This window comes from Podarcis liolepis, assembly GCF_965112155.1.
Source record: "Podarcis liolepis genome assembly, chromosome: 15".
Lineage (NCBI taxonomy): Eukaryota > Metazoa > Chordata > Lepidosauria > Squamata > Lacertidae > Podarcis > Podarcis liolepis.
This window is the reverse complement of record NC_139566.1, coordinates 10,322,104-10,342,324: the sequence shown is the minus strand read 5'-3', so window position 1 is coordinate 10,342,324 and position 20,221 is coordinate 10,322,104. Positions and strand designations below refer to the sequence as shown.

The 20,221-nt window shown below is 51.7% G+C and overlaps 1 protein-coding gene across 8 annotated transcripts in view; it reads right to left on the bottom strand.

The window, feature by feature from the left end:
- The window catches only part of ZBTB7B (zinc finger and BTB domain containing 7B), a 57,499-nt gene that overhangs the window by 20,670 nt on the left and 16,608 nt on the right, over window positions 1-20,221 (bottom strand). The window contains exon 1 of one of the 8 annotated variants that reach the window (XM_083477198.1): window positions 13,106-13,225. The exons of 2 other annotated variants lie outside the window; for them this stretch is intronic. The gene's annotated coding sequence lies outside the window, so the exon portion shown is untranslated. 5 more of the 8 variants (XM_083477201.1, XM_083477197.1, XM_083477200.1 and 2 more) reach the window with 5 other exon arrangements.

Below are 20,221 nucleotides of genomic sequence, written 5' to 3'. Positions count from 1 at the left end.
GCTCTGGTTCGCCAGAAGCGGCTTAGTCATACTGGCCACATGACCCGGAATCTGTCTGCGGACAAATGCTGGCTCCCTCGGCCAATAAAGCAAGATGAGCACCGCAACCCCAGAGTCGGTCTCGAATGGACCTAATGGTCAGGGGTCCCTTTACCTTTACCTTCTGTGCTTTGAGTCTGACACTCTAGCCCAGGGGTAGGCAACCTAAGGCCCGTGGGCCAGATGCGGCCCAATCGCCTTTTCAATCCAGCCTGCAGACAGTCTGGGAATCAGCATGTTTTTACATGAGTAGAATGTGTGCTTTTATTTAAAATGCATCTCTGGGTTATTTGTGGGGCATGGGAATTCGTTCAATTTCCCCCCCCCCCCCAAAATATAGTCCGGCTCACCACATGGTCTGAGGGCCGGTGGACCGGCCCACGGCTGAAAAAGGTTCCTGATCCCTGCTTTAGCCCACAGCTGGGGGGCCTTGCAGCCGTCTGGAGTCCCCACTCAGCCCCAACTCCTGGCCCTGCTGGCTGGGGTTGGGGGAGCTGGGAGTCTGGGAGTCTGGGCACAGTTTCCCCGTCTGTGGGCTACCCTGACTTGCCGTGGGTCTCCAGTACAGTGGTACCTCAGGTTAAGTACTTAATTCGTTCCGGAGGTCCGTACTTAACCTGAAACTGTTCTTAACCTGAAGCACCACTTTCGCTAATGGGGCCTCCCGCTGCTGCCGTGCCACGCTTGTGTGATTTCTGTTCTCATCCTGAAGCAAAGTTCTTAACCTGAAGCACTATTTCTGGGTTAGCGGAGTCTGTAACCTGAAGCGTATGTAACCTGAGGTACCACTGTACAGTCATACCTTGGAAGTTGAGCAGCCTCGTTCTCAGGCGTTTTGGCTCCTGAATGATCAAAACCTGGAACTGACCCCGGGACCTTCTGCTGCCAAATGGAAAGCTTTGTGTCAGATGCCACACGGCCCCTCTTCCAAATGTCTCCCTCCCAAACCAAGGACCTAAGAAGACCTTTGATCGCTGCCCCCCAAGGGATCCCAGTGACATCTCAGGGAGCGTCTTAGAAAAACACCTGTGTTGCGAGAAGCCGTGGTGAAGCGCCAGGGGAAAGACTGGCCAGTGAAAGACTGGCTCCTGCAATCCCCAAATATTAGCTGTGTGAGTTATTAGCTGTATGTGTCTATTACTCATTTCCAAACTTGTGTGTTGCAAAATTGCCTCCAGAAGCGACGCCTATGCATTGAGGAGGAACGCAGGAAGCCGCCATCTGTGGTGTCAGCCTAGCGCAGGATTCCCTACACTGACTGGCAGCAGCTCTCTAGGATTTCAGTCAGAGAGTGTCTCGCAGCCCTACCGGGAGACGCAACTGGGGCTTGAACCTTCTGCCTGAAAAGATCTACCACTGAGCTACAGGAAGGGGAGGGGCCCTGTTGTGTCTCTGCATGAGTTTGCTGTTTGTTCCACCTTCTCCCTTCTGATCCTGCCATGCCTCAATGCCAGAGCCTGGCCTGCCTCTTAGAGGAGGCTGCCTGCTGCTGCTCTGCATGAGTCGCTGTTCTGCATCGCCCTCTTCCTCCCTGGTGCACCCAGCTGCCACAGACTCTGCCCAGCTGAGTCAGGCCAAAGCCCCATGCGGCCCAGGATGGCACAGTGGCCAACCAGATGCCCCTCTGGGAAACCCGCAGGCAGAGGTAACGAGATGGGAACAACCCTTTTCTGCCAGAGAGAGTTGCCGCCAAACAGGGGAACCAGCACTGGGACTGATGAAACAAGAGTCTGAGTGGCGTCAAGGCAGGAAGCTTAAGAAGCAGAGATGCAGGGCCTTAGGTGTTGCTGGACTACAACTCCCATCATCCCTGGTCATTGGTGCTGCCTGGTGCGAGCTAATGGGAGTTGGAGTCCGGCAATGTAAAAAGAGCCTGCTGGCTCCAGCCCATCTAGCACACTTGGAGGAGTATAGCACAGGTAGCTCTCGCCTGGCTTGAACCCCACCCCATCCGAAAAGCAGGGAGGGGGAAGGAAGACTCCAGCCAAATTAAGACCTATCGAAGCCCCTAAGCACTTAAAATATTTTGGTGCCCCCCATATATATCCAATTCAAACTATAAACAATAATAAACCTTAGAACAAAATTTAATTTTTTGAAACGAAATGAAACAAAACCTACAGTAAGATGGAAAATAATGCTTGTTTTGAATACAGTGGTACCTCAGGTTACATACGCTTCAGGTTACAGACTCCGCTAACCCAGAAATAGTGCTTCAGGTTAAGAACTTTGCTCCAGGATAAGAACAGAAATCGTGCTCTGGCGGCACGGCAGCAGCAGGAGGCCCCATTAGCTAAAGTGGTGCTTCTGGTTAAGAACAGTTTCAGGTTAAGAACGGACCTCCAGAACAAATTAAGTACTTAACGTGAGGTACCACTGTACTTCCAACTTTATTTACACTTGGAAAACCTTCCTCCTTTTTCTAATTGAAAAGTCTTGGGTCAGATCCTTACGTAGCCCGCCTGCTTCAATACTTAGGAGAGATAAGGCACCCAAGCCCGCTTTGCCGCAAAGTTGTTCTGTTGCGATTTTTCCCATGTACTTCAACTGAGAAAACGAACACTCAGGTGAGCAGTTTGTGACCATTAATTTGGTTAACATGGAAAAAATTGTGTGGTGCCTCCCTTCCCTTGATGCTTAGAAGCACAGGCTTAGAATCACAGAACTGGAGAGTTGGAAGGGACCCCATGTTTCATCCAGCCCAACCCCACTGCAATGCAGAAATCTTCAGCTCTAAAGCATCCACGACAGAGGGCCACCTAACCTCTGCTTAAAAAATAACCTCCAAGGAAGGAGGGTCCACAACCATCAAGTTTATTTTGCTTAATGGTTAATCCAGCCCTGCTTGAGCACAGGAAAAAAATAAAAATAAAATTGAAAGAGGCATGGTCGTCAGGCTAACCATTTCCCAGTGGGGAATCTAGAGAACAGAAGGACCGATGAGTTGGGTCACTGGCCTGATTCGGATAACCAGGCTCCTCTTATCAGAAATTCCCAACTCGGGTGTGGCGCTGGGCTCCCGCCGTGGGCGTCGGGATACTCTCATCTGCCTAAGTCAAGGAAGCGGACTGCAGGGCAGGGAAGCCAAGGGTGGCAACACCTGGGCACTGGCAGGCAGCCTCAGGAACCGGCTGTACTTTTTCCTGCCCAACGCCCATTAATCCCTCTGTTGCAAGCCGGCCCCGAAGGACAGAAGGAGGGGGGGGCGGCCTTTGCGCCAGCTCCTGAGCGGTGCCAGGCAGGCGATGGGTGGGAAGGGGACGTGCCCAAACAGGTCCTGGGAACGGCCCCCGGTACACGCTGAGCCTCTCCCCTGGGTCAGGAGGACCCTGGCAAGGAAAGGAACCCGCCTGCCAGAGAGCTGGGAGCAAGCAGGAGAGAGCAAGGCTTTCGTACCATAAAACACACACACACAACACAACGCAAAACCACACAGCCGCCCTGATGTGACTTTGCTGCTAGCGAGTTCCCAGGGGAAGGGAGTGGCTCAGATGGGTGGGAGGATTCCCAGCCCCTAAACAACGTGGTCTCTTTAAGAAAGGGGGGGGGGGAGAGACTGAAATAGTCATACGCTTCAGGAACATATTTTAAAAAATGTCCAGCAGCGCAGTTGTTGCAGCTTGCAGGAAAAGGAGCCTTGGCTTAGACTTGGACAGGGCCAAGAAAGAGAGAAAGAGAGAGCGTGTTTAGTTTGGCTAGTGGGTGGTGAATCAGGTCCGAAACAGATCAGGCGCTGAAAGTAGAAGAAAGCAAGCTTCTGTGTTGCAAGGCCACAGTGCATGAGGCTAGTCCTCAGCGTCTCAAGAACGCCAATGGCCTATCTTGTCCAGCCTCCTGTTTCCTCAAGTGGCCAACCAGTGGGGAGCCAGCAAGCAGGACCTGAGCCAGAGCTGTCAACTTTTCCCTTTTCTTGCGAGGAATCCTATTCGGAATAAGGGAATGTCCCTTAAAAAAAGGGAAATGTTGACAGCTATGACCTGAGCACAGGAGCGGCCCTCTCCTCTTGTGGTTTCCAGGTCAGTACAGTGGTACCTCGGGTTACATACGCTTCAGGTTACAGACCCTTCAGGTTATAGACTCCGCTAACCCAGAAATATTACCTCGGGTTAAGAACTTTGCTTCAGGATGAGAACAGAAATCGTGCAGTGGCAGCGGGAGGCCCCATTAGCTAAAGTGGCACCTCTGGTTAAGAGCAGTTTCAGGTTAAGAGTGGACCTCCAGAACGAATTAAGTACTTAACCCGAGGTACTACTGTACTCAGAAGCATCGCTGCGTCCTACTGGGTAGTCCTAGTTTGCCTCCAAGAATTTGTCCAAACCTCTTCTAAAGCCATCCAAGATGGTGGCCATCGCTGCCTCCTGTCTCAGGGAGTTCCACAGTTCAACCACGCCACCCACTACTGCCTCTAGGTGTGGAGGCGGAGCACAGCTAGTAGCCAATCGAGAGCCTTGCCCTCCATGAATTTGGGAGAACAAAAGAGAATAGGCTTCTGTTTCTCTCTCCTTCCACCTTCCCACTCTAACCCTCCTCCTGACTCCAATTCCTCACTTCCAGGATCTGTAGGACCCCACCTCTCACAGCCTGAGAAGAGGGAAGCTGTGACCCACTAGATTTTTCTGAATTTCATCTCCCATCCCTCCTGACCATTGGGCCAGGCTGACTGGGGTTGACGGGAGCTCTGGCCCAACGACATTTGAACATGTCGTTGCTTCCCCAACCTTGCTTTACAGCTCTGTAAATGCCTTTAACACTGATTGTCTGGGCCATGTGATCCCTGATTGCCCGGGCCATGTGCCCAAGTCTGGGGTGGAGGACCTGTAGCTGTCTAGATTCCCCCAAACTTCATCCCCCCTGACTATTGGTCCTGCTGGCTGGGGATGGATGGCAGCTGTGGTCCAACAAGGTCTGAAAGCATCCTGAATAAGGACGACAATTCTGTCTTTAGGAGACAGTCTCTGTGTGTGTTTTTTTCAGAATAAAAAAAATAAAACCCCACGCTGACTATTTGGATTGTCTATTTTAAAAAGAAAATCAGATAAAAGTTCCTTTCATTGCCATCGCTGCGTTTGCTGATGCTTTGAAGTGCGACTTTCCGAGACAACGGAAGCCAATGGTGCTTCTGTTTCGGTCTCCAAGTGAGACAGAGACCATTATTATTATTTTCTTTCCAGTCGCAACCTCAAAACACGCCAGCTGGCAAAATGCAAGCGTAGCTTCTACCCCCCCCCCACACAGGAGGCAGTGTGGTGTAGTGGCTAGAGGGTTGGACCAAGTCTGGCGGGGTTTGAGTTGAACACCTCCCCACCTGCCCACTTGGCCACAAATCTCATTAGGTGACCTTGGTCTGTTATCTCTGAAGCTCACCAACCTCGCAAGGTTGTTGTGAAGATGAAAATGTGTGGTGGGGGAGGACTATGTAAGCCACTTTGACCTGTTCAGAGGAAAGACTCTTCCCAAGGAGATGGAAGCGCGCAGAGACAGCACATGTTGCCAAATTCCAAAAACCCAGCAAGCCAAAAGTCCCAGTAGCCAAGGTGCACTGAATTTTGCCCATGCGAAGTTCAGTTCTTAAACGGTGAAAGAAACAAAATGGTCATCTGTCGAAGGAGCCCATGTCTGTGGGTCCTGGGCGCACCAGGGAGAAAGAGGGAGGCTGAGGACAGTAAGGGGCAGGCAAGGGTTAAGGTTAGGTCATAATACTCTTTAGGGCTGGTTGGTATCTGGTTTTCAACTTTGTGATCTATCACCAGCTAAACATCGCAATGGGACGCGGGTGGCGCTGTGGGTTAAACCACAGAGCCTAGGACTTGCCGATCAGAAGGTCGGCGGTTCGAATCCCCGTGACTGGGTGAGCTCCCATTGCTCGGTCCCTGCTCCTGCCAACCTAGCAACTCGAAAGCACGTCAAAGTGCAAGTAGATAAATAGGTACCTCTCCGGTTGGAAGGTAAACGGTGTTTCCGTGCACTGCTCTGGTTCACCAGAAGCGGCTTAGTCATGCTGACCACATGACCCGGAAGCTGTACACTGGCTCCCTCGGCCAATAAAGCAAGATGAACGCCGCAACCCCAGAGTTGGTCACGACTGGACCTAATGGTCAGGGGTCCCTTTACCTTTACTAAACATCGCAATATTCTGATATATCACAATGCCTGAAATAAGGACGGAGCTAGGCTTCGTGGTTTTTCCCACATTGTGGTTTTTCCAAAGCAAATGCACACGTCATGATTCGCAATATATTGCGAGGTCAAAAACTATGATACTGATATCACAATATGGACTTCAAACTGGTTTTGAACAATACAGTAGTACCTTGGTTGTCGAACGGCTTGGCTCCCGAACAAATCAGCTCCCGAATGCCGCAAACCCAGAAGTGAGTGTTCCGGTTTGCAAACATTTTTCAGAAGCCGAATGTCCGACGTGGCTTCCGATTGAGTGCAGGAAGCTCCTGCAGCCAATCAGAAGCTGTGCCTTGGTTTTCTAACGGTTTCGGGAGTCAAACGGACTCCCGGAACGGATGAAGTTCCAACAACCAAAGTATCACTGTATATCGATACATCGCCTGGTCCTAATGGGAGAGCTTGCAGAACCACGAACTCATGCAGAGACACAACAGGCCTCCCTCTTCTTCCTCCTTTGGGAGCAGTGCCATAGCTCAGAGCCTGCCTAGCTTTCAGGGAGAAGGTCCCAGGTACAGCTCCCAATTGTGTCTCCAGGTAGGGCTGCGAGAGATTCCCTGCCTGAGCTGCTACCAGTCAGTGCAGGGAATCCTACGCTAGATGGACTCGCTCTATTGCAGCTTCCTGTATTCCTCCTCAATGCATGGGTGTCACTTCTTGAAGCAATTTTGCAACACACGAGTTTGGAAGGCCCACGCAAGCGAATATTTGGGGACTGGAAGACCCGTGGAGTTTCCTATCCCTGTCCAAACTTTCCCGGATGTTTCACCCCAGCTTCTCACACGGCGAACGACTCAGGTGTTTCCCTATTGCTACCTGTGACAGCACCAAGATCTCATCAGGGGCCCCAATCCATTGCAAATGGGTTCCTGGGTCTTTGGCAGGAATTTGGAAGAGGGGGAGCATGCCGTCTTACGCAAGTCCATGTAGAGTAGTCCTATCCGAAGGCTCTGAGCTTGCTCCCACTGGAGGTAAGCAATAGCCACTAACTTTTGATGGCATTAAAAGGGGCATCAGGCAAATCCAGGGAGGCAAAGGCCACTGATGGCTGCAATGGCTGTGTTTCCTCTCCTCTGTTGGAGGCAGTGATGTACATCTGAATACCAGTTGCTCAGGTTTAGTGTTAGAAACTCGGGTATATAAGTTGGTGCCAAATGGCACCTTGAATCTAGGTCGCCACAACAGAATGTCCACTCGCAAAGCGGGTTGGGCTAGATGACCCATGGAGCCCCTCTTCCAACGCTACGACTCGGTGATCTCAATTACATCGCTTGGCTGTAGCTTGCTCTTACAGCAACTCGCTTGTCCCAATAAGCAAGGAGAAAGGAACAGGTGGAAATGGAAATGGTACTCAATATGGAGGTAAGGCAGAGGTTTTTAAACGGCGGTCGCCAAACCTGGTACCCAAAAACCTCCACGCAGAACCCGAGAATTGTAGAGGATTATCTCGTCCAACCCTCTGCAATTCAGGAATACGCAGCTGTCCCAGACAGGGATCAAATCTGCAACGGTGGCCACTGTCGTGGATGGCTTTAAAGGAGGACTGGACAAACTGGATAATTTTGTTGCTAGCTGCAGGTAAGGACAGGTACACAGCTGCCCCGTCAGCAATCACAGTACTGAGCCTGACGGACCAAGGACCCGATTCTGTACAGGGCAGCTTCCTACACCCTGACAAAGCCTCTTTTGAGAAAATAAAAACCGACATCCTTTTGCAGCGTGGGTCGGGCGGCACAGCAGCGGAGAAAAGTGGTTATGTCTCTTCCTTCCCCCAAGCTTTGCTACATTGCACACTTCCAGGTGCGCAGGGTGGTAAAAACAGGATTGGTCCCCTGAGCACTACGAATAGGCTCCCAACCTGCAAACCACAGCGCTGAGAGATGGGCAGCAGAATTTGTAGCTACCTGCGTGCATATTAAGCCCCTTCCCAACCACCTTTCCTGGGACAACAAGACCCAACTTCAACCTAGGGTGAGTTTCGCATCATTTCCCAGCGACATCTCTGATGAGTTGTAAAAAAACATCTTTGCACAGATGCGGAAATCAGCACTGACTGCCCGTTTAAGGCCCGATTTCAACTGCGACTGGAAAATTTCAGTTTCCGGGCCCGATTCAAGGTGCTAATAAATGCCAGCACCCAAAGACCTAGGTGACTTAGGCTCCAAATATCTGAGAGGCCTTGTCCTTCCCCACAGACCCTCCATGGGGGGCACCTTGGTAATTCCACCTCCCTCAGATGCTTGGGGCGGCAGTGGCAAACGAGAGGGCCTTTTCCGTGGTAGCCCCTCAGTTGTGGGAGGTACGCCTGGCTTCTCCACTGCACAGCTTTCTGGGGATGCTGAAGGCACACATCTTTGGTTGAGATTCCTGAACTGCGGGGGGTTGGACTAGATGTCCCTTGGGGTCCCTTCCAATCCACAATTCTATGATTCGACTCTGGCCTACAACATCTCAGGTGTGTGCTTTCAGGGCCCACCCTGTTCCTGAGACTATAATCGGTTTAAACTATTTTTAATACCAGATTTGAAATGGTCGCAACATCCCCTGGGACCTGGCTGGCTGCTTCCTGGTGGTGGTTGGTAATAAATTTAATATAATAATTATAATAATAATACAAAAATTCTGAACTTGAGACTCATCCACCCTAATAGCAATCTGGTTGCCTTTCGTAACTTTTTGAGATTACTTTTTTGGTGGGCAAGGAGGGTTTGGGAGTGGGAAACTGGAGATGAACAGAACGAATTGAAACAGAAACATGGGAATTGGGCAAAATGGGTTTATGTTGAAGTAACTTTGCTGATAGAATCTACGTATATTAAAAAAAGAATCTGCCAACTTGCCATTTAATAAAGAAGGAAACTGAACTACAGAAAGTGGAGTTCCCCTCGCAAAACATGACGATGGAACCGGAAAAGCTTTTCACAGATCTCTGCAGTTTCTCCCCCACAAACACACACACACAGGACTAGAAACATGGCTGAGGTGTCAAACTAAATCCAGAGGATTTCAAGGAAGCAAGCAAGCAAAACCTGTGCCACAACACCGGAGATATGAAAGTCCTGCCACAGCTCATTCTCCCTCCCCTCCCACCAACGCCTCTCCAAGGGTGAATCAGTTTTTGCCAAATTTCAATTATGGAAGGAGACAGTGGATTCCAGTTACTGAAGGAATCCTCCGACAGCAGGAGATAGAGGAAGGGAAAGCACCCCACAGAAAGATCGCAACACACACACACACCCCACTCGATCTGGGGTGGGGAGAATTCCAAGGGGATGCGGCAATTGACACACTTTGGAAAACTACCCAGGCGGAAATCCTATATTACAAAATGGGGAGGGAATGAAAACCACAGGGACCCAAAAGCATGCGGTGGGAACGTGTGGGGCTCGGTTGTGGATACGACGGGGCGGTTAAAGGATGCCAAAAACAGCCATTTGCCTAGGTTATGTTTGATACTGAAACACACACACACACACACACACACACACACACACACACACACATAATTTCATCATCTTCGGAACGTAAAAACAGAGCCAGTTTAAATGCTCCCCCTCACCTCCAAACTGCCAGGCCCCACAGCTGGGGGGCACAAACCCCTTGCCAAGCTGCCCCAAGAGAGTAGCAAGGGGCAAGGAGAGGGTCCCCCTTTGCCGTCACCCGAACCCAGCACCTATAGCTTCCGGAAAAGGGCTAGAATTGCAGCCTCCGACACTCATGCAGGGCCCTTCGACCAGCTCTGCTGGGTTCTGGAACAACCTCTCCGCAGAACCCTGCCAGACGGGCACACATTTCTGGCGGAGAGGCCGCCGGCAAACCCTCAAAAGCTGATCTCAGGAGGGCTGGCACCTGGAGAGCCCGTTCTCCAAGCCCCCGTTTGCCCAAACACATCCCTCAGCCACCCCTGGCAATTCATCCTCGCCACTTACCTCTCTCTCCCCCTCTCTCTCGAAGGAGCAAACAGTTCTGAGCCAGGCAGGCAGGCAGGATCCCACCTCAAACAGGAGGCAACGCCCACACCCCAGGTTGTGAGCACCCCACCCTCAAACCTTCTTAACCCTTTGCCACGCTCTCCAGCCTCGAACGGAGAGCCCGGCAGGGGGGTTCACCCTGCTTTCTCCCTGCTCCCCGGAAAGGCACCCACCTGGAAAAAACACACACACACCAGCCAAGTGCGGCGAAGGCTACAAGTCAGGAAATAGTCCCGGGTTCGAATCTCGCCATGCGCATCCCTCGGTGTTTCCCACTCGCCCTATGGGGGGGGGGGGAAATAACGCCACGTGCCAGGGTCGTTGGGACGCAAGGCAAGAGATGTGGGGCCCACTCGGAACCCTCTGAAAATGTGCAATGGCGGCTCGTGACATTTATTGGGAAATCACGCCGGTTTGGAGGCCTCGCCTCTAAACCCACTCACCCACCCAGGTGCGGGAGAAGCAATTGTGGTGAGCGCAGAAGCTACCTGAGGCAGATCAGCGAGCAGATAATTTAAGAGAAGCTTGTAAGAAAAGCGAGGCGGGGAGTCCTTTGGCGTTCACATGCGCACACAAGCTCCTCGCAGACTCTGGGCTCCATCCGTATAAACACAAAGCAGGGTTGCCAACTGTCCTGGAAGGCATGGCTTGGGCAGCTCCTGTGCTTCAATCTGTGGAAATCAGCATGTGAGAGACAGACCGCGTGGCGTCCTACGGCGCATGGATCAAAGCACACATGCCTGACTACAGATCATCCCGTTCCCAAAAAAAGCTGCGGAGGCCGTTTCGGAAGTTGGCCAGCCTAGGCCGCGGAGCCTTCCGAAAGGCATATGAAAGGGAGAGCCGCCCTCCTCCTCCGCCTTTCCTTCTGGCATGCGCTGAGCAGCTGGCACCTGGAGGTAGACTGCCCCTGAAGTGGGAGGTTCCATTAGTAGCGAGCCAACTCCAGAAGCGGCGAGACATACAACTCACAAACAGACACCTGCATACAAAAGTCACTGGAAGCCTCTTAGCTCTGGGGTGGGGAGCCCCGGGCTCAGGGGTTGAATGTGGCCCTCGAGATATCGCTATCTGGCCCTCAGGACTCTCCCTCCCCCCCCCCCGCTGGCCCTTGGCTTCACACACTGCTCGAGTGTTTCTGCCTGGCTAGAATGTGCCTTTCAGCTCTGATCATAGAATTGGAAGGGGTCCTCAGGGTCATCTAGTCCAACCCCCTGAAATGCAGGAATGTCAACTAAAGCATGCCTTATTTACGGTACTCGCCTGGAGAGAGAGAGAGAGAGAGAGAGAGAGAGAGAGAGGTGAGCAAGTGTAGAAATTAGCCCCATGCTCAAAGGCAAAATTTATATTTGCTGCCCCGCCCACTTTTGCCTCTGGCCCCGCCCACTGCTGGCACACACGGCCCTTGGCAGGCTGCCCAGAACAGAATGCGGCCCTCCGCTCCCCCACACCCAACTTTGCAGAGTGACAAAAATAAAAGTTGCCATCTGCGTGACATCCTCAACGTAGAACCATCTGACCTTGAAGCCCTCCAGCTCTTCCCTATTGGTTAAGATGGATAAGGACGGGAAAGACCTGGGTTCGAATCCGTCCTCGGCCATGGCGCTCACTGGGGTCACCATGGGCCAGTTACCATCTCCAGCCTAACCTACCTTGCAGGGTTAGTGTGGAGGGAGGGGGGGGACTCTGTACGTTGCTTTGACCTCCTTGGAGGAGAAGGAAGGAGGATTAAATGTTATGAATATACAAGTAAAATCATTTTCTGTTGGTTTTTTTTTGGGGGGTGTCCTGTTCAGATTTTGCTATGTGTGACTCCCTGCTTCAAGGCTGCAACTCTTTGCCAGGATCTCAAGGAGTTAACATCTTAGAAGCGGGCGGGCCTCGTCTCCAGGACACATGCGTGTTAAGACACACACAAGAACACCACCGCACAACCAGTCACAACGCACAATGCCTGGGCTCGTTCTGGCAGCAGACAATTGCGGTTTCGGTTTGTTTCAAACCCTCAAGGAGGTGGCGGCAAAGACCCTCTTGGCTTTTTGAACAGGGTAGGACGGATAAATCTACGCAGCGGAGGCGCCTAGCAGGAGGACTCTGGTTCCTATCTGCCCCCAAGGATGCTGGGAGTTGTAGTTCGAGAATGTTCTCGGACTCCAGCTCCCACGAGCCCCCTAGCCAATATGGCCAATGGCCGGGGATGCTGGGAATTGTAGTTTGACCAATGTTCTTGGACTCCCATAAGCCCCCAGCCAGTCTGGCCAATGGTCAAGGACGATGGGATTTGTAGTCTAGCAAAACATCTGGTCAACAGCATACAGGAAGGGGAAGAGAGCCTTCAGCCACATGTTGCTGGCTGGGCATGCAGATGTTCTGGACGAGAATCTCAGGCAACAAGGATTTTACAACGTTGACACTATTTCCACCTTTGAAACACCAGGGTAGGCGAGGGGGGGAAGGCAAGCGAGCAAGGATGACCCCCTCCACACAGACACTTTTATCACGCACCAACCCCACAGAGGCTAGCAAATGGGCGCTTTGCGGTGTGGAAAGTGCACTCTGCACATGCTCCAGAGTCCCCCCTCCTTCCACAAAGGTCGAACCAAACCTTTGGAGAGAAGAAGAGGGAGGGAATCTCTCAATTATCCTGCCTCAAATCACAACCCTGGTGACCCTTTTTCTCTCCCAAATCTCCCTCGGGTGAGGAAAAATGGACTGCAAGGGGGGAGGGGAAGCAAGAAAGAAGGAAGAACGAGAGGCGCTGCCTTTGAATATGGAGGTTCTGCTTAGAATTCCCCTCTGGAACTCCCTGCCACAAGGTGCAGAGATCGCCACCCACTTGGTGGCCAAATCCCGGGAGACGGACGGCTGCCAGCCACGGTGGCGACGCTCTCCCTCCGCTGCCAGGAGCGGCGACGTACCTCTGAATACCAGCCGCCGGGGGTGGGAGAGACATGATTACGACACCTGCCCCAAGCGACCCAGAAAGGGTGTCCACCGCCAGCCTCGCTCCTCGCCCTACTTCCTTGCCTCCTGCCCCAATTCTCTGAGCCGCGCTGTGTCACCTGGCGGGGCTGAGCCAAGCCGGCGTGCCCCAACCTGCCCTGCCGAGCGGCCTGGCAAGGTGGGCGCTGCCCCTGCTGAGCCAAGCCGCGCCCCCACCCATGTCCCTCCCCGAAAGTGTTGGCTTGACTCAGCCTGCAGGGTAGCAACGGTGCCAGCAGAAAGGGCTTCTTCCCTCGCTGTGCCCTGAACAGATGGGGCAAGGCGGGCACAGAACTGCGCCAGGGGAGATGGCAAGGAGAGGCAGGCCTGGCACCAGATATAGGACGGGGCTGCCTTATAAACAGGCAGACCACCAGTCCATAGAGCTCAGTGTTGCCTGCACGGACTGGCAGCAACTGTCTAAGATTTCGGGCAGGGGATGCCCTCAGCCCTACCTGGAAATGCCGGAACTTGAACTCAGGACCTCCTGCATGCAAGGCCACTGAGCTCTGGTTTCCCAGCAGGGCTCTTCCTGTGTCCTTATGTTCTTTCCAGCAACTCCCTCTGCCAAATTAGTTCCTAGTCCTCATGGCTTTGCATAAAGGGATGATTTAAACTGGAGCCTAGGAAGTTTGGACCATTAGTCAAAAGAACATAGGTGGTTGCCTTCTACTGAGTCAGGATCTGGTCCATCGACCTCAGGACTGTCATCAGTGACTGATAGCGACTCTCCAGGGGTAGTGCCAAGGGACATGTTCTGGAGAGGACGCTCCCTGTCTGGTTTCGTCAAATCAAAATTTTGTTGGAAGACGTAAATAAAATAAAATAAAATCTCCCTTCCCTTGTCCTGGCAAGTACTAGGTGGGTAATTTCGTAAAGGTGCTCATGTTGAGAGCTTCCTGGGAGAAACGCCCTGACAGGCAGGATGTGGCATTTGAACTCTGAACATGCTCAGGAACACATCACTTCGCAGCCTGGCATTGGAAGTGGGCTCCGATTAGGCCCCTCAAAGGAGGTGCTCTGGTCCTAGCCTTCTGCAGGTCTGGTTTGCGGAAGGTCGCACGAAACTAAGAAGAGCCCAGCAGGATCAGGCCACGGGCCTGTCTAGTCCCAGCACCCTGTTCTCACAGAGGTCGAACAGGACCTTGAGCTCAATAGCAACTCTCCTCCCTTGCAACTGAGAATGAGGTAGACTGCTCCTGAAACAGGAGGCTCTAGACGGCTCTTGCGGCTCTTCACCCATCAAAATAATCTGAGCTGGTTTCTGCCCCTATCAGAACACAAGGCGAGGCTTCTAGATCAGGCCGGCCTAGCAAGCTGTTCTCACAATTGCCAACCAAATGCACTGAGTTCTGGTTTGTCTGCCGGTAGTACCTGACCAGATGCACATAATAATAATAATAATAATAATAATAATAATAATAATTTATTATTTATTATTTATACCCCACCCATCTGGCTGGGCTTCCCCAGCCACTCTGGGCGGCTTCCAAAAAAATATTAAAATACAGTAATGCATCAAACATTAAAAGCTTCCCTAAACAGGGCTGCCTTCAGATGTCTTCTAAAAGTCTGGTTGTGAGTGTGTGATATGGGAAAAGCAGCGGCTTCGTGTGCTGTCATTTCTATTCCACCTTTCCTCCCAGGAGCTGCTTCCCACTCTCGTTTTATCTTCACAACAACCCTATGAGGTAGGTCAGGAGTCAGCCCAAAGTCCCTCAACTGGGTAAGTGGGGATTTGAATCTGGGTCTCCCTTGTCCCAGTCCAACACTCTCTCTCTCTCTCTCTCTCTCTCTCTCTCTCTCTCTCTCTGTGTGTGTGTGAAACAACACACCCGTGACCAACTAAATCAGCTGCCTATGGGTAACTTTGCCCCGGACTCTGCCAACCCTCAAATCTGTTTTTTAAAAAACAGACAAACCAGAACCATAGCTGTCAAGCGCCCCTTATTTGGCGGGACAGTCCCTTATCCCAGCACCATGTCCCGCTGCTGTCCCTTATTGATGATGTCCCTTAAATAAGCTATTGAAGGTAATGGGGCCCTTTCTATGTCCAGCTGTGCTTTGTCAACAACAAATTGTTGCTGTTTTTTTTGTGTCGAATATATGCTATATGGTGATTTATGGACCTAATAGGTATCTAAAGCCGTTTGCACGCAACAAAATATGTATTTTATCAAAGTAATTGTTGATCCCTTATTTTGGCTGCTGATCCCTTATTTTCGAGGCTGCTGGTCCCTTATTTTCAAATCTGTAAGTTGACAGCTATGACCAGAACTCAGTCCGATAGAAAGCAAACTAACAAGGTTACACCCGCCGTCTGCACTATGCATTTAAAGCAGGTCTATACCACTTTAAACGGCCATGGCTTCCCTTAGGAAACTGTAGTTTGCTATGGGTGCCGAGAAGACCACCCATTCCCCGCACAGAGCTACAGTTCCCAGAGTCCCCTAGGTAGAGGGATTGACTGTTCAAACCACTCTGGGAACTGTAGGACCTAACAGACCTCAGCACCCTTTCGCAAACTACAGTTTCCAGGATTCCTTTGGCAAAGCCGTGACCCTGCTTTAAATGTTCAGTGCAGACGGGCCCTTAGTCTCTAAGTCTGCGGGTGGGAGCGAGGAGGGAAGTCCCTTAATCGGCTCACCACCAAACAGGTGCCTCGGCCCGGACACCTGGGTTCCCCAGGCAGGCTTCCGATTCTTCTTTCGCCCACAGCTGCAGCGTGGGGAGGCAGACCGCTTTCCTCCCACCCCTCAACCCCGGTGAGGGGGGAAATGAACAAGCCAGCTGGACAAGAAGAGCCCACCCAGGTGGGGGAAGAAAACAGAGAACGAAAGAGAGAGCGAGGGAACGAGGAAATAAGATTGTCCGTTTACTACCCACTTAAGAAGGGCAGCTGATATGAAAGAGGAACTGCTGCGTGGCGGCTTGCAAAAGGGGGGGTGGGATTGCTAACAGGGCTAGGATAGGCTGGAAGGGCATCGGACGACATGCGCCTCAGAAAATGAAAAACACGCTCCGTTGTGCAAGAGGCACGGGGTGGGCACAACTGCCTCCGGGCAGGATCCCAGGCACCAACACACACTGGGCCCATTTCACAGAATCATAGAACTGTCGAGTTGGAAGGGACACCAAGGGTCATCTAGCCCAACCCCCTTTTTGGCCCAACGCAGGACTCGAACCCACAGCCCTGAGATGAAGAATATCATGCTCTACCAAGCTGAGGTATCCCAGGGATAGCGTTCATTTCCTGCCTTTTCCTCCAAGGAGGTGGCGTACGTGGCTCTCCCCCCTCCTGGGTTTAATTCCCACAACAACCTTGCGAGGTGGGATAGGCAAGAGAGAGCGACTGACAACCCCCCCCCCCATGGCCAGGGTGGGATTTGAACCCTGGTCTCTTCCCAGGTCCTTGTCCAGATCTCTAACCACTACACCAATATGTCCCAAAAGCGGGGACTTGCAAGACTCCAGGCCCGATGGCTCCAAAATGGCGTCCTAATGTTCATAGCCAATGGTGGTCCTACTCAAGTGTCAGCACCCATTAAGGTGAATGCGCACGGCTAACTGAGGCCCGTTCCTTTTAATGGGTTTATTCCGAGGAAGGTTAGTGGAGATGGCAGCATGCCCAACGGGGGCACAGGGGCGAAAGCGAATTGCCATCTCCCACCCAACAGACTCGGGTCTCTCCCACCCTTCCCGTTCCAAGTGCGGCCTAGAGATAGCGCCAGTCCGCTCTGGAGGGCCGTTGTGTGGCCCGCTGAGATAAGGGGCCCAAAACGGCTGAAAATAAGGTTAATTTAGAAGTGGGAGAGCTACTTTCAAAAAAAAGAAAGTGAAAGGTTCCTATATTATACCCCTAGGCTGGAAGGGAATGGCACTCGGCCTTTGGTGTGGCCTAGGCCAGGGCAAGGCTACTTCGCAAGGGTGTTGTGAAATGGAAGAACCATGCCCGCCACTTTGAGATCCTGGGAAGAAATACTGTATTTTTTGCTCTATAAGACTCACTTTTTCCCTCCTAAAAAGTAAGGGGAAATGCGTGTGCGTCTTATGGAGCGAATGCAGGCTGCGCAGCTATCCCAGAAGCCAGAACAGCAAGAGGGATTGCTGCTTTCACTGCGCAGCGATCCCTCTTGCTGTTCTGGCTTCTGAGATTCAGAATATTTTTTTTCTTGTTTTCCTCCTCCAAAAACTAGGTGCGTCTTGTAGTCTAGTGCGTCTTATAGAGCGAAAAATACGGTATATAATGGGGTATAAATGAAAGAATAAATAACGAATAGATGAACCTATTCCTCAAGCTAATGACAGGCTCTCTTCAAGTCTATATCTCGAAGGAGATGTGATCAAGTTGAGGGACCCTAGCGGGGGATTTAAAATACTAATAATTTTATTATTTATACCCCGCCCATCTGGCAGGGTTGCCCCAGCGACTCTGCACACTGTTTGCATTGCTAATGTGGACAAATAATGAGCTTGATGCACGGCGGCCTGCTCTGGAGTAAGGCAGCTTCCTGTTTAAATCAGCCCTTTATTCAGAAACCTGAGGACTAGAATATTGCTTTATATGGAAAGGCCCCGGTGGCCTGACTCTCTCCATAAAAGGCAATTTCTCCCTCCCACCAGCACCCAAAGACCTCTCCCTATGCGCTTCAAATGCGCTCAAGCATCCGTCCCAGAGGGTGCGCCCAGGACACAAGGGTGTAGCCCCCAAAACAGGCACGGCGGTGGAAAGGGAAGAAGAGGCGGTTGCCCGCTTGCGCTGCAACTCCCTTGCGCAACGACGCCTAAGATGGCAACAGGATGGCTGAGGCCGTCTCAAGGACCGGCTAGCGGCGCATAGCCACAAACCGCAACAACCCACACCTCCCTGTCCCTCTGGTGCAACGATGAGGCTTGGGATCAGGGCCACCGAGTCCCGTTCCCGACAGAAGCCGGTCTCTGGTGTCTCTGGGATGGGGCAGAAAGAGGAGAGGCCTGTGTTTCTGTCCCTGCTGGTGTTCCAGGGTAGACTGCCCCCATCCATGGAGGCTCTGCATAGTCAGCCTGAGGCAGCCATCTTTCAGAGGTTCTCTTCTGCAACACGGGCTTTGATCCAACATTTTGACCCAAAGCACAAAGGGCAACGACAGTCCCCCTCCTGTTTTATCCTCACCCACCTGCTATTCAGGGGGTATACTGCCCTGGCAACCAGAGGCTCCATATTTAGCAACGCTAGCCAACAGCTTGCTGCTTCATTCCCATCCACCTGCTACTTGGAGGTGGTATATACTATCCCTGCAATAGTAATTATAATAATAATAATATTTTTTTATTTTTACCCTGCCCTCTCCGGCCTCAGAGCAGCTAACATCATATAAATAATACAATATGCATAAAAACAAGCAGTCAATTGATTAAAATGCACCCCAAAAATAATTCAAATAAATTAAAGTTAAAGCTGGACAAATGATAATCCTCAGGTTAAAACTGAAAGCGGTTAATACTAGACAGGACCAACTGTTTTCCACTGATATTATAAGGACCTGTGAACAGGCTGGGAAACCTCCTTCGTGCTTGTTCTTATACAAAGAGAAAATGAGTCAGACTGAACCCTGACCAAAGGCCTGGCGGAACAGCTCTGTCTTGCAGGCCCTGCGGAAAGATGCCAAATCTCGCAGGGCCTTGGTCTCTTGTGAGAGCGCGTTCCACCAGGCTGGGGCCACAGTGGAAAAGGCCCTGGCTCTGGTCGAGGCCAGTCTAACCTCCCTGTGGCTCAGGATCTCCAATATGTTTTTATTTGAAGACCATAAGGTCCTCCGTGGGACATACCAGGAGAGGCGGTCCCGTAGGTACGAGGGTCCTAGGCCATATAGGGCTTTAAAGGTTAAAGCCAGCACCTTAAACCTGATCCTGTACTCCACCTGGAGCCAGTGCAGCTGGTATAGCACTGGGGGAATGTGATCCCGTGGCAAAGATCCCATAAAGAGTCTTGCCGCCGCATTCTGCTCCATTCCTCTCTGCTAGCCAACAGCTTCCTGCTTTTTCCACAGCCACCTGCTATTCAAGGGGTACACTACTCTTGCAGCTGGAGGCTTTATTATTGTTGTTGTTATGATGATACAGTGGTGCCTCAGGTTACAGATGCTTCAGGTTACAGACGCTTCAGGTTACAGACTCCATTAACCCAGAAATAGTACCTCGGGCTAAGAACTTTGCTTCAGGATGAGAACAGAAATTGTGCTCTGGTGGCACAGCAGCAGCAAGAGGCCCCATTAGCTAAAGTGGTACCTCAGGTTAAGAACAGTTTCAGGTTAAGAACGGACCTCCAGAACGAATTAAGTTCTTAACCAGAGGTACCACTGTAATGATGATGATGATGATGATGAGCTAAACCACCCTTTCAGCTGAAGATCACAGGGCGGCTCGCAACATAAAACTACAAGATGAGAACATAAAACACATAACAAAACTAATAACAACAAACCAACAATCCCTCTTCCCACAAACACATTTTAAAGGGCATTGGACGTCAATCGACCCAAGGCCTAGTTGAAGAGGAACGTTTTTTGCCTGGTGCTAAACGGGGAGCCACTGCAAAAAAGGCCCCGTTCTCTCCTGTTGCCACATTCAGAACATCTCACGGAGGAGGCACATGGAAAAGGGCCTCGGAGGATGATCTCAAGGTCCCGGGTAGGTTCATACTGGGGAGTGACAGTCCTTGCAGTCCACAACCCCAGCCTCTCCTCCACCTCGGTGAAAATCTTTTAAAAGACGTTTTTAAAGCAGCCACGAAAGCCGGGCAGTACAACCACTCCCTGTCCTTTTGCCCAATGCGGCTCCCCCCGCCCTCCCCCAGCTGCCACCCCCCACTCTGGTCTCCGCAGTCACCAGCCAGGTCGTTGCACTTCCTGGAAATCCAGGTGAGGCAAGCAGGGAGATAAGGAGGGCGAAGCAGGCAAGGGAGAGGCCCAGGCACCTTGTGTGGCAAGGAGGGTTCAGGGTGGTACCATGGGGGGGGGGAGACCTCCTGGAGAGGCCCGTGACTCAGCCTGGGTGGGAGCTGCTGTCGCAAG